The sequence below is a fragment of the Hibiscus syriacus genome, unplaced genomic scaffold (genome assembly GCF_006381635.1).
Source record: "Hibiscus syriacus cultivar Baekdansim isolate YM2019G1 unplaced genomic scaffold, ASM638163v2 tig00008706_pilon, whole genome shotgun sequence".
In the NCBI taxonomy this organism is placed as follows: Eukaryota; Viridiplantae; Streptophyta; class Magnoliopsida; order Malvales; family Malvaceae; genus Hibiscus; species Hibiscus syriacus.
Genome location: NW_024062173.1, coordinates 22,755 through 38,152, shown reverse-complemented (window position 1 = coordinate 38,152; position 15,398 = coordinate 22,755).

Sequence of the window (15,398 nt, the reverse complement as noted above, 5' to 3'; positions counted from 1 at the left end):
TTTGGCTGGAGAACAATGCAATTCTGTTGGGTAGAGGAAATTTATCATCTTGGAGGAAATGATTGAAAGGCTATAATTACGAGTATGAGCTTTCCTCTTGTTTGTTCTGATCTTTTATTGACATAAAAAGCTTCATAAGCCCGTTGAGAGTCTGAAGGCTCAATCAACTCTTGTTGCAGAAGTTATTTGCTTCTGTTTCTGCAAGCTTTTGATGTTCAGGATTCATTCCTGAGTGACTTGGCCTTTGTTGGATTTATATCTTCACTTTTCTTGAATGGAAACTGAATGAAAAACTATGAATTCTTCCATAATAGATGATCACATTTAGAAAAAAAGTCATCATGTGATTATACACAAACTCTCTTCTTGAGTTCTTCAATAACATATGAGATCACCTTTTTGGCCTTCATTAAGTACAATCTGGAGATTTGCACGAATGTCTTAAACATATGTTTATACTTAAGACCATTAGGTAGAATTCTCATATGTTTGGCTTTTGTGTAGAGATCAAAGCCTACAACCAAATCTTTCCCTTACATTTGTGATCTCAATACTGTAATAGCACATCCTGGAAAAATTGGATAGTAATTAGTTTGCTGATGAGATGAGTTGCAAAAATTAAAGTATCTGGTATGAGGTCTCCACTAATCTGGGGGAAGTATTTCTCGATTCATAATTGTTTCTGTAGCTTCAATATCAATGAAAGTGATTACTGGAATTGGTTTCTCATACTTTCCATGATAAATAGATGTTGGAATATGTAGAACGGGAACAATAGATGTCATTGCTGGACTAATCTTGCTTTGAAGCATATAAACTCTTTTATTTTCAGAGGACCAAATTGTTTTTGATTTAGGGTTATCAGGGTCTATACTTTGGATAGCAAATAAAGACTGATAAGTAGGCTCATCTTCAATAGAAAAGAGGGATTCCACATCATCATCTTCTTTAATCTTGATCCTTGTCTTCTCTTAGATTTGTTGGATCATTTTTTAACTTTTCTTGTTCATACGATAATTTTTTGTAAAATGTCCTTTTTGTCCACAAATATAGCACTTGGATGATTTAACTCCTGGAGTTCGTTTCTTTCTCAAATATCCCCACTTTCTTTTTCTTCTTGGGAATGATGATGTTATGAAATATCTTTTGCTGAAATCTTTAAAGAATCTTTTATTTTTTCTGGTAGAACCGTTAAGACATTGCTTTTCTTTCTTGCATTTGATAGTCAAACCATATTCGTTGCATGTTTTGTAACACCCCAACCCGTACCCGACCCGGATACGAGTCCGAGGTGTCACATTGACTTTTCAAACTTTGACTCATGACAAAACTCGAGAAAATATAAAACTTTCATTAAAATCACAACGGTTTGTTTAACTCAATCAATTAGTACATGCCAACTATATTCAATATACAGAATACATCTAATTCAAAACATCTTTCTGATCTGATCTTCGGTAAGAAATAACTGACCGATCTTGCTCCTCTTTACTTTTCTTCTAGCTTTCCGGAACCTACGTGTGAAACACTCACACGCTAAGTCGATGACTTAGTGAGGCATAAAAACATATGACCACTACTAATGCATTCATAATCTATACTTATTATATCATACAAAATCCTACATTATGTCATACAACCACTATCCACTTGTACACACACATCATTCACATATTCTTATAACAGGTTTCATAGCACAAAACATGTAAGTCATATGTAAGGTATTTATTATTATCTCTTTATTAGTCTTATTTTCGTTCTTTATCTTTTTGTCATATGTTCTTGCATCAATTCCTCTTAACCAAGCTATATACACATCATCATATCATATATATCACTTCACACCATAAAGATTACAAACCAATCACATACTATCATGCAAAGTTCTTTTATATTATTTCCTTTATTAGCCCATGTACACATGTGAGAACCATAGATATGTGAGTCTATAGAGGTTGTGCACTAATGTTGTCACCACAGCTCGTATAATTGCACCGAAGTGCCACATAGAATTGCACCAGAGTGTCGCGTAGAATTGCACTGTAGTGCCATATAATAATGTCCATAAGGACCACATATCATTCTTTAAGAATCATATACATAAACTAGGGATCAAGTATGTGTCTCACAAGACTTCACACATGTTCCACAGAATATATATATATCCCGAAGGACCGCGTAGACCCTCGACTCTTGGCATGCCAACTATACCCCAAAGCTCTCAAGACCCATAACATGGGCATTAATATTTATGTTAACATACATTCACATGTACACATAGTCTCATAGTTCTTTCACATAGCTCATTGTCATATAAATCACATATCACATATACATTTAGACACATGATTCACTTATGCGTAGAACATTTTCATATGATTCGCATGTCACAAAGCTTATCACATATAATTGTATTCTTTTCCATATAATCACATAATCATATAATATTTCATATGACATATGCTTTCTCTTTCATATATCTCATGTCAAGTATCATATCTTGTAATCATGTTACTTATCATCACATAACTTCTACGCATACGGTTCAACATCATTAAACTTAGTTCACTTTTTCATATTATCATACATTTATATAACCTTATATGTCCTATCAATAACCTATAAACTTACTCATATACTCATATATACTCTTTAATATAATTTGCATAGCAATGCTCTATAATTGTATCATATAATGAGTTTACCTAAGTCTTCCTTTATAACGTTTATACTACAAGTTCAAATAGTCTTATTCTATCCTATACATAGTTTATACTTATCATATTTCACTTTCCCTTCCACTCACATAAATCATCTATATACTAGTTTTATCTATTTATTTAATTCAATTTCCCATGACTTCTATAATACTCTTTCATAAAGTTTTGTAATTCTTCACTTTATAATTCATAAACTGTAGTTTCCTTTAAGTATATAAATCTTCCCTATAAAACTTATGTTTATGCCCTCAAATTTATACTATCCTCGTAGAGTCTCTTAACATTTCTCATGTAATCACTTATACCATATAATATGACTTATACTTGGTTATCTTATATTCGTATATATATATATATATATGTCAATGATTCATTAACTTGTAGCTTATTTCACATATTTATTTCAGTCTTTATTTCTTTATCATACAATTTATTTCATGTTATTCTATTATTACATAATAGTGTTTTACATAAATCATATAATATATATATATAAAGCATATCAATATCTTTAGTCATGCATACATACAATTAATGTAATACATATAATCACATATAATCATAACAAACACATAATCATGTTCATGACTTCATGCATATTACTCTAGGAAATGGACTCATCGCAAGTCTTATTTCCATTAAACACTACATGTTACTAGTATGCACTCACCTGGCCTCACTAGTCAATACAAATCTCTTATCTTTCCCTTTTATCGATCTTACTTGACAATGATTCCGGAACTCGTTCAGGCTCTGAATCTTTTCCATGAAGTTTACGGGAAGAGAAGAAGAAGAAGGTTGAACCAAAGTCTCCAGACTTTTCTATTTTTCATCCCTTTCCACGTGCCATCTCCTATATAAAGGAGAAATAAAAATCTTTCTTATGGAATTACCATTATACCCTTCAAACTTTCCAAAAATTACCATTTAATCTAACACTGAAATTTTTCTATTTAAATCCTTAAACTTTTAACTTGTTTCGAAACCGAGCATATAGTTTTCAAAATTTGCAATTTAGTCACTGACCCTGATTTGGGATGTTACAAATCTCCCCTTCTTTTAAGAAAATTCGTCCTCGAATTTTCACTGCATACCTTTATAATATCATGCCTTCTAATATTTTCATGTTGCTTCCCTTTCTTAATCTTTCCTGTTACCGCTAGCAAACTTACCAATTTCCCCAAACTCAAATCTTCATATACATACACATCTTTATAAGTCCATATAATATTATTCATTATATAGACAACAACCCCAAATCCTTAATCCTCACTATTATGAATCAATTGATCTTTTCCATCATTCTCTATGTGCTTTGCACATAAATCAAGCTTTTGCTCATTTCTTAATCCTTGTATGTATTACTATACACACAATCTTTTCATATAACCCTTACGTATTTGTTCAAAGAATAATCACCCATTCTCGTTCTTTTAATAATTGAAAATTGTATCATTTCAATATCAAACTTATAACTTATATCTCAAAATACCTCTTGTCATACTGGATCTTTTAAACTCCATCTTTGTCTTTTCCTATCCCTTTTATTCTTTCATTCCATCAAAATCAAAATCTCCTTATAACATAGATCACATCTTTTCTTCAGGCTCTCATACTCTTTTCATATCGTTTATACTTATCCCTGATTACTGGTCTTCATCGCATCTTCATAACTTTGATAATCCGCTTTACTTATACAGAACCTCATTCTTTACCATCTCTTGTACTTGTATTTTCTTCCTCAAAGCTCCTTTTTAAACATACAAATACTTATTTCCTTGCCTACATCATATCTATATGATCAAAACCATATCCAAATTCACATCATACTTGATTAACTTAACTTTATCTTTTCTTCAAATCTTATAACTCTATTATCCATACTATTACAATTAATCAATAACAATGCTTCAATTTAGGGCATAAGCCCTAATCAAACTACTCATATTCATTTTCTCAGTTGAAATCCAACCAGTGCAATTTACTTACTTATCAAATCCACATTTATTCTCATGCACCATACAATTTCTGTTATTCCAACACAACCTTCTAATTCCTTTATCTTATAAACTGATCACTGATGTTCACAATCTTAAACTCTTCTTATCAATCCTTATCTTTACTCAAACATATGAATCCTCACCTTCTTCACTATATCACATTATTATGATCAAAATATACAATTGTATCCAGATCCACTTCATATTTGGTTATCTTATCCTGACAATATCTCAAAATCTTATAATTACAATACATTTTCCATCACCTCATCTAGTTAGTCAACGCTAACTCTTTCCATCTAGAATGCAAGCCCTTATAATAGCCACACTCTTGCTTATACACGGTACTATCTCTTTGTTTTAACCTCATAAGCTCTTACTCTATATGTCTTATACGCTTGTCACCGATGCACTTATTCTTGAATTCTCCTAACTAATAATCACATCCATGAATCTTCTATCATTCTTATATTAACATCTGTTCACTATACTTCAACTTCTCCACATAGTAACTAAACTACTTCATCTAACTTCTTTACTTCAAAAAAGTGGAAACTCTTTAGCGTTCTTATGGTGACACTTGTTCACCATATTCTATCTTATCCACGAAATAACAAAACTACTCCATATCGTGTTTCTGATTCAAAACAATGAAAACTTTCTATCATTATTCAGATATGATTTCAGCTTTCTTAAATCAATTTTTGATCTTACTAGGCATTTCCTGAGGTGTCCACTCTTCATCCTGCCTGGCTAGGGCAGATGAATAGCTATAACAATCAGGAATATCACCTTTCCCTATATTTCAGAATTATCACGATCAGATTTCTACTATATTAAATTAACATTATTCTATTAGTAAGACAACACACTCCTTACACTATCAGATCAGAAATTTTCACTCTATGTTGGCATGTACACATCTTTAAAATTCCTTTGACTTCAGTTTAAGCCTAGAATCGGCTAAACCTTAGCTCTGATACCATTAATGTAACACCCCCAACCCGTACCCGACCCGGATACGAGTCCGAGATGTCACATTAACTTTTCAAACTTTGACTCATGACAAAACTCGAGAAAATTTAAAACTTTCATTAAAGTCACAGCGGTTTGTTTAACTCAATCAATTAGTACATGCCAACTATATTCAATATACAGAATACATCTAATTCAAAACATCTTTTCTGATCTGATCTTCGGTAAGAAATAACTGACCGATCTTGCTCCTCTTCACTTTTCTTCTAGCTTTCCGAAACCTACGTGTGAAACACTCACACGCTAAGTCGATGACTTAGTGAGGCATAAAAACATATGACCACTACTAATGCATTCATAATCTATAATTATTATATCATACAAAATCCTACATTATGTCACACAACCACTATCCACTTGTACACACACATCATTCACATATTCTTATAACAGGTTTCATAGCACAAAACATGTAAATCATATGTAAGGTATTTATTATTATCTCTTTATTAGTCTTATTTTCGTTCTTTATCTTTTTGTCATATGTTCTTGCATCAATTCCTCTTAACCAAGCTATATATACATCATCATATCACATATATCACTTCACACCATAAAGATTACAAACCAATCACATACTATCATGCAAGGTTCTTTTATATTATTTCCTTTATTAGCCCATGTACACATGTGAGAACCATATATATGTGAGTCTATAGAGGTTATGCACTAATGTTGTCACCACAGCTCGTATAATTGCACCGAAGTGCCACGTAGAATTGCACCGGAGTGCCACGTAGAATTGCACCGGAGTGCCACGTAGAATTGCACCGGAGTGCCGCGTAGAATTACACCGTAGTACCATATAATAATGTCCATAAGGACCACATATCATTCCTTAAGAATCATATACATATACTAGGGATCAAGTATGTATCTCACAAGACTTCACACATGTTCCACAGAATATATATATATCCCGAAGAACCGCGTAGACTCTCGACTCTTGGCATGCCAACTATACCCCAAAGCTCTCATGACACATAACATGTGCATTAATATTTATGTTAACATACATTCACATGTACACATAGTCTTATAGTTATTTCACATAGCTCATTGTCATATAAATCACATATCACATATACATTTAGACACATGATTCACTTACGCGTAGAATATTTTCATATGATTCACATATCACAAAGCTTATCACATATAATTGTATTCTTTTCCATATAATCATATAATATTTCATATGACATATGCTTTCTCTTTCATATATCTCATGTCAAGTATCATATCTTGTAATCATATAATCATGTTACTTATCATCACATAACTTCTACTCATACGGTTCAACATCATTAAACTTAGTTCACTTTTTCATATTATCATACATTTATATAACCTTATATGTCCTATCAATAACCTATAAACTTACTCATATACTCATATATACTCTTTAATATAATTTACATAGCAATGCTCTATAATTGTATCATATAATGAGTTTACCTAAGTCTTCTTTTATAACGTTTATACTACAAGTTCAAATAGTCTCATTCTATCCTATACATAGTTTCTACTTATCATATTTCACTTCCCCTTCCACTCACATAAATCCAACTATATTCAATATACAGAATACATCTAATTCAAAACATCTTTTCTGATATGATCTTCGGTAAGAAATAACTGACTGATCTTGCTCCTCTTCACTTTTCTTCTAGCTTTCCGAAACCTACGTGTGAAACACTCACACGCTAAGTCGATGACTTAGTGAGGCATAAAAAACATATGACCACTACTAATGCATTCATAATCTATAATTATTATATCATACAAAATCCTACATTATGTCACACAACCACTATCCACTTGTACACACACATCGTTCACATATTCTTATAACAGGTTTCATAGCACAAAACATGTAAATCATATGTAAGGTATTTATTATTATCTCTTTATTAGTCTTATTTTCGTTCTTTATCTTTTTGTCATATGTTCTTGCATCAATTCCTCTTAACCAAGCTATATACACATCATCATATCACATATATCACTTCACACCATAAAGATTACAAACCAATCACATACTATCATGCAAGGTTCTTTTATATTATTTCCTTTATTAGCCCATGTACACATGTGAGAACCATATATATGTGAGTCTATAGAGGTTATGCACTAATGTTGTCACCCCATCTCGTATAATTGCACCGAAGTGCCACGTAGAATTGCACCGGAGTGCCACGTAGAATTGCACCGGAGTGCCACGTAGAATTGCACCGTAGTACCATATAATAATGTCCATAAGGACCACATATCATTCCTTAAGAATCATATACATATACTAGGGATCAAGTATGTGTCTCACAAGACTTCACACATGTTCCACAGAATATATATATATCCCGAAGAACCGCGTAGACTCTCGACTCTTGGCATGCCAACTATACCCCAAAGCTCTCAAGACACATAACATGTGCATTAATATTTATGTTAACATACATTCACATGTACACATAGTCTCATAGTTATTTCACATAGCTCATTGTCATATAAATCACATATCACATATACATTTAGACACATGATTCACTTACGCGTAGAATATTTTCATATGATTCACATATCACAAAGCTTATCACATATAATTGTATTCTTTTCCATATAATCACATAATCATATAATATTTCATATGACATATGCTTTCTCTTTCATATATCTCATGTCAAGTATCATATCTTGTAATCATATAATCATGTTACTTATCATCACATAACTTCTACTCATACGGTTCAACATCATTAAACTTAGTTCACTTTTTCATATTATCATACATTTATATAACCTTATATGTCCTATCAATAACCTATAAACTTACTCATATACTCAGATATACTCTTTAATATAATTTACATAGCAATGCTCTATAATTGTATCATATAATGAGTTTACCTAAGTCTTCTTTTATAACGTTTATACTACAAGTTCAAATAGTCTCATTCTATCCTATACATAGTTTCTACTTATCATATTTCACTTCCCCTTCCACTCACATAAATCATCTATATACTAGTTTTATCTATTTATTTAATTCAATTTCCCATGACTTCTATAATACTCTTTCATAAAGTTTTGTAATTCTTCACTTTATAATTCATAAACTATAGTTTCCTTTAAGTATATAAATCTTCCCTATAAAACTTATGTATCATTACTTATGTTTATGCCCTCACATTTATACTATCCTCGTAGAGTCTCTTAACCTTTCTCATGTAATCACTTATACCATATAATATGACTTATACTTGGTTATCTTATATTCGTATATATATATATATATATGTCAATGATTCATTAACTTGTAGCTTATTTCACATATTCATTTCAGTCTTTATTTCTTTATCATACAATTTATTTCATGTTATTCTATTATTACATAATAGTGTTTTACACAAATCATATAATATATATAAAGCATATCAATATCTTTAGTCATGCATACATACAATTAATGTAATACATATAATCACATATAATCATAACAAACACATAATCATGTTCATGACTTCATGCATATTACTCTAGGAAATGGACTCATCGCAAGTCTTATTTCCATTAAACACTACATGTTACTAGTATGCACTCACCTGGCCTCACTAGTCAATACAAATCTCTTATCTTTCCCTTTTATCGATCTTACTTGACAATGATTCTGAAACTCGTTCAGGCTCTGAATCTTTGCCATGGAGCTTACGGGAAGAGAAGAAGAAGAAGGTTGAACCAAAGTCTCCAGACTTTCTATTTTTCAACCCTTTCCACGTGCCATCTCCTATATAAAGGAGAAATAAAAATATTTCTTATGGAATTACCATTATACCCTTCAAACTTTCCAAAAATTACCATTTAATCTAACACTGAAATTTTTCTATTTAAATCCTTGAACTTTTAACTTGTTTCGAAACCGAACATATAGTTTTCAAAATTTGCAATTTAGTCACTGACCCTGATTTGGGATGTTACATGTTTTATCTAGTTCTCTGCTCCCAGTCATATAGTATTTAATAATCTTCTTTCTATCACAGATTTCTTCAAGAGCAATAAAAGTTTTCTGTTGGATTTCTCCTACAGTCAACTGTAAAATGTCCCTTCTTCGTTGTTGAATATGTATGTGAATTGCATTCAGTAAAATTCGTAGATTGAAGCTAGTATTGTTTGTTTCAAACTCTGGCCTACTCCCAGAATATAGAAAAACTTTGTCATAATGCTAAAGTGTTTTTCCATATCTTTTTTTTCTTCAAAAGAACAACATTTTCTTTTGAAAAAATCTTTTCTCTTAAGAGTCTTCACATCGTCTGGATTACCAAGGAAGCAATTATGCATTGCACGAATAACAATTGTAAAATCTTGTTAAACAAGAAATTGCATCTGATCTCTTGCAGATAGTGTGATCCACTAGTCTCTGAGTACACCAGTGAATCTAGAGACAAATTCTGTAAAGATATCATAATTGTTTTCCCTCGTCAACTTTTGCGTTTATATCCAAGAATGAAATTTCGTTAGTCATTGAGGCCGTTTTGATACATGAACATCATCTAATATGAATGTGTATTTTCCACCATTCACTGGAAACGTCTTTGACTGCTTGGCTTCTGAACTCTCTTCTATAGGATCAGGTTCTAGATCTGAATTTTTGTTTGACTTTTGCTTGATAGGTTGTTACCATGATCATGTCTTCTGAAGAAGCGTATGAGCTTTCTGAACTTTCATATTTAGAAGCTATTCAAGTTCATGTTTTTCTGGATTGACAATAGCTAACTTAGGGATGGTGGTATCCTTATACTCCTTGTGAAAAGAGGTCAAATGATTCTATTGACCTTGTTGAATTATCAAAGTTTTTAAAAATTTTGGGGACGGATCATCTCCTTATCGTCTCTTCACTTTATCTCTTTCTCTTTTCTTTTTAGCTTATTGCTTCTTTATCTGCTGATAAAGCTTATAAGTTGTTGGCTTTCTTGTTTCTGCAGAGTGAGATGAGAATACTAGACCTTGTGGAGACTTAGTTTCTATTCTAGATGGATCAAATATAGATAGTTGAGGTTCTGGTCTAGATTTTGTCAAAGATGGGAAAAGTTCTCCTCCGAGTGGTTGAGGAATTTTTCATGTTTCTTCAAGTATCTTAATATGTTCCTTCAGCTTTTGAATTTCTTTTCTTTTGTTCAATATGGAAAAAGAAATCTTGTTCCGGTGAAGCAGACTGTCTTTCAACCTATTGTAATCTTTATGAAGCAACACAATAAGTTCATTGGCAATTTTGGTGTTAGTGTCCACCTTCGATTTAACTTGAGTGAGTTTTCCATCCATCTGTGTGATCTTGGAATCAATCTTTTTTAAGGTGGCATTTTGGGCAAGAGAGTTTTCAGTTTTCCAATTAAGAGTTGCTTATGTTGCACTGATTTTCTCTCCATGGAGTTGGCTGGGAATCTTTGGAGCATGTTTATACTCATTTTCAGTGAATTCCTCAAGAGGTGAAAATTCTTTATCGTAAAAAGGTTTGAAGATTGAAACCTACAAACAACAGGAACTGACCGACCTTGTGATGAAGACTTTCGTTCTTGTTTTGGTATTTTCAGACCTATTTTTTAATTTTCTTGTAGCAAGCTTGGATCAATTTTTCTTGTTTGATTTTAGGTGTTGGCAAAGGAGATGGAAGATTTGGTGGGGGTTTTGTTAAAGGAGAATCAACTGGCTTGGAGGTTTTGGATGAATAATCAGTAAGGAAAATGAATTTTCCATTGTCTTTTCCAAGGGATCCAACAGTAGGATGTCCTGTCATATATCTCCTATGAGACTGGAGTGAGAAGATTTTTTCTTATTCTTCTTCTTCTGATCAACTTTATGAGGATAGTATGTTGTATGATGATTTCCTTTGATCCATGCTTTAAATCTGTTCTCAACATACAGTTCACATGAGCATTCAAGATCTCATGGGCAATGACTTGTGATTGGATCTCTCATAAAATAAATAGGTTTTCTAGGTGCGTCAAAATTCTATATAAAAGAGACTTCAAAGCTAGGTTTGCACTGTTCACAATAGCAATCTAGATATTTCTGTCATGAGCGTCTCTTGGATCTCCAAGTGGCAACATCATCAACTGAGTAGGGAATATGATAGTGTTGATGGATTCTTCAAGTGGCTATGGTCAAAACGAATCACTGAAGTTTCATATTCTTTGGAGATGAATTTATTGTTGAGGACCTGATTGGTTGTTATTTTCATGGATCTGCATCATAATTTTTGACCCATTCATCTAGTAACAGCTGGATCAATTTTTATTGGGATCTATCCAGGAATATGAACATAGTATGGTTACTCGTGTGTATTAACTGAGATTAAAAGCGAATCACCAGATCCACTCTCATTAAGCTTGAAAGCATGGTCTTGAACTCTATACACTATCTGATAGTGTAGAGTTGCAATTATTGAAGATTCCACCTGTGGGGCACCAACTATATAGATATGGACCTTTAAAAATTCCATGATATTTGGATCTATAAGGGCCATGGTAAAATTTGGAAACAAAGCTACCATTACAAGCTCATTATTCATAGTGGCTTCAACAGTACCAATACAAACATCTTAGTACTTTAGATATTTGGTGTCCAGTAAAGCAATTCTTGCTACTACTGGTTTTCCTTCAGTGCCATGGTAATTTAAGGCTAGAAAACCACTCCAAAGTGATTATGAGAGTATCCACTTTCTATCTATCTTTGTGGGAAACCAGGAGGAATTTTCAGGGTAACAAACTGCTCTGATGTTGCTCCCGTGATAAATTGTTTATCAAAACGGGAAGATTGGATGTATTCCTTGACTTCTTTTAAGGATGTATGGATAAGGGACTTAATACTTTTGATGGGGTAAATGATGGCTTTTTATAAGTAGAATAGGGGTTTTTACAAGGGGAAGTTCTATGGGTTGAACCTTCTCATCTTCAGAATAATTGATCTCATATAAAGATGAGACCTTTTTGGATACATGGGGTTTTAAAGGGAAGTCCGCCATAGTAATAAGAGATTTGGAAGAGGATGACTGTGATAAAGTTGTATATGTCATAATATTAAGGTTTCTTCTTTCTAAAATCTTGGCAAGATGAACAAATAAAACTAACAGAAGAAAGAAAATATTCTTTAAAGATTCCAGCAAAGGATCTTTCAGAACACCATCATTCCCAAGAAAAAAAAGAAAGTGGACATATTTGAGAAAGAAACGAGCTTCAAGAGTAAAATCATCCAAGTGCTATGTTTGGGACAAAAAGGACGTTTTGCAAAAAATTGTCCTAGGAACAAGAAAAGTTCAAAAATGATCCAACAAATCCAAGAGAAGATAGGGATCAAGATTAAGAAAGATGATGATGTGGAATCCCTCTTTTATATTTAAGATGAGCCTATTGATCATTCCTTATTTATTATCTAAAGCATAGACTCTGATAACCCTAAATCAAAAATAAATAGGTCCTCTAAAAATAAAGAGATTTATATGCTTCAAAGAAAGATTAGTCCAGCAATAGCATCTATTATTCCTGTTCCACATATTCCAGCATCTATTTATCTAGGAAAGTATGAAAAACCAATTCCAGTAATCGCTTTCATTGATACTGGAGCTGTAGAAACAATTATGAATCCATAAATACTTCCCCCAGATTGGTCAGTAATCGCTTTCATTGATACTGGAGCTGCAGAAACAATTATGAATCCATAAATACTTCCCCCAGATTGGTGGAGACCTCATACCAGATACTTTAATTCAACAGCAGATCAGACATTTTCAACTCATCTCATCAACAAACTAATTACTATCCAATTTTTCTCAGGATGTGCTATTACAACTACAGTATTGGGATCACAACTCCAAGGAAAAGAATTCGTTGTAGGCTTTGATCTCTACACAAAAGCCGACCATTTTAGAATTCTACCTAATGGTCTTAAATATAAACATATGTTTAAACCATTCATGGAAATCTCCATATTACACTTAATGGAGACCAAAGAGACGATCTTATATATTATTGAAGAAATCAAGAATAAAGTTTGTGAAAAATCACATGAGGACTTTCTATCTAAATGTGATCACCCATTATAGAAGAATTCAGAGTTTTTCATTCTGTTGTCATTCAAAAAAAGTAAAGATATCAATCCATCAAAGGCCAATCACTCAGGAATGAATCCTGAACATCAAAAGCTTGCAGAAACAGAATGCAAAGAATTTTTGCAACAAGAATTGATTGAGCCTTCAGACTCTCAATGGGCTGCCTTTTATGTCAATAAAAGATCAGAACAAGCAATAGGAAAACTCATACTCGTAATTAATTATCAGCCTCTCAATCATTTCCTCCAAGATGATAAATCTCCTCTTCCCAACAGAAATGTGTTGTTCTCCAGCCTAGCCAAAGCCCAGATTTTTTTCAAAGTTTGATCTTAAGGCAGAATTTTGACAATTGGGTATAGATTCTAAAGACAAACCCAAAACATCATTCTATATTCCAAATTATCACTATCAATGAAAGGTTATGCCTTTTGGGCTCAATACAACACCATCATTATTCTAGAAGGCAATGATCAAGATTTTTCAGCCAATCATAAAGAGTGCTCTTGTTTGCATTGATGATATTCTCCTTTACAGTCCAGATGAATAATCTCATTTTAAATTACTGGACCAATTTAAACAATTGGTTCTACAGTACGGATTATATTATCTGAAAGAAAGATGAAGATTTGCCAACATGAGATAAAATTTCTGGGAATGCATCTTAAATATGGGTGATATAATCCAGGACCACATGTTTCCCGAGAATTATTAAAATTTCAAGAATAAAATCTCATAAAGAAGCAAGTTCTCCAGTTCTTAAGGATAATAAATTACTTAAGAGATTTTATTCCAAAAAAATCTCTAAGTATATGAATCTTTTAAGAAAAATGCTCAAAAAAGACTCTCCTCATTTGAAAGAAGTTCACACCAATGATATCAAAATGTTGAAAGAAAAACTGCAACAATTACCACCATTGCAGATCCCTTCAGATAGAAAAAGAATTCTCCAGAGAGATGCAAGAGACAAATATTGGGGAGCAGTTCTTTTTAAAGAAAAATATGGAAAGAGATACATGTGTGGATATAAAAGTGGAAGATTCTCTGATGCAAAAATGCACTATCATTCAACCTTCAATGAGATTTTAGCGATGAAGAAGGAATATCCAAATTTGAGTTTCATTTAATTGGCCATCACTTTTTGGTTGAAATGGATATATCTTCTTTCCCCCAAATGTTGAAATTCAACCCGAAGGTAATTCCACGTCCACATCTACTCAAATAGGCAGAATGGTTTTCAAAATACTCATTTAACTGCAAGCACATTAGAGGTAAAACTAATATTCTGATAGATTTTTTATCTAAGCCCTCTCAAAAACAAATCCACAAGATAATAATATTTAAAGCTTCATCCTCATCATCTTCAAATTCACGAAAGAGACCAAAAGACTTGGATGAATTTTACACTAGGATAGAAACAAAACATTGTGAGATTGTGATAAGAGTCCTTGTGAATTGTGATCATGACCAACCAAGCCGAAGCATCAAAGCTGAATGATTAGGACCCAGAAACTTTGAATTTTCTGGTAGCCATCAACAACTAGGCGG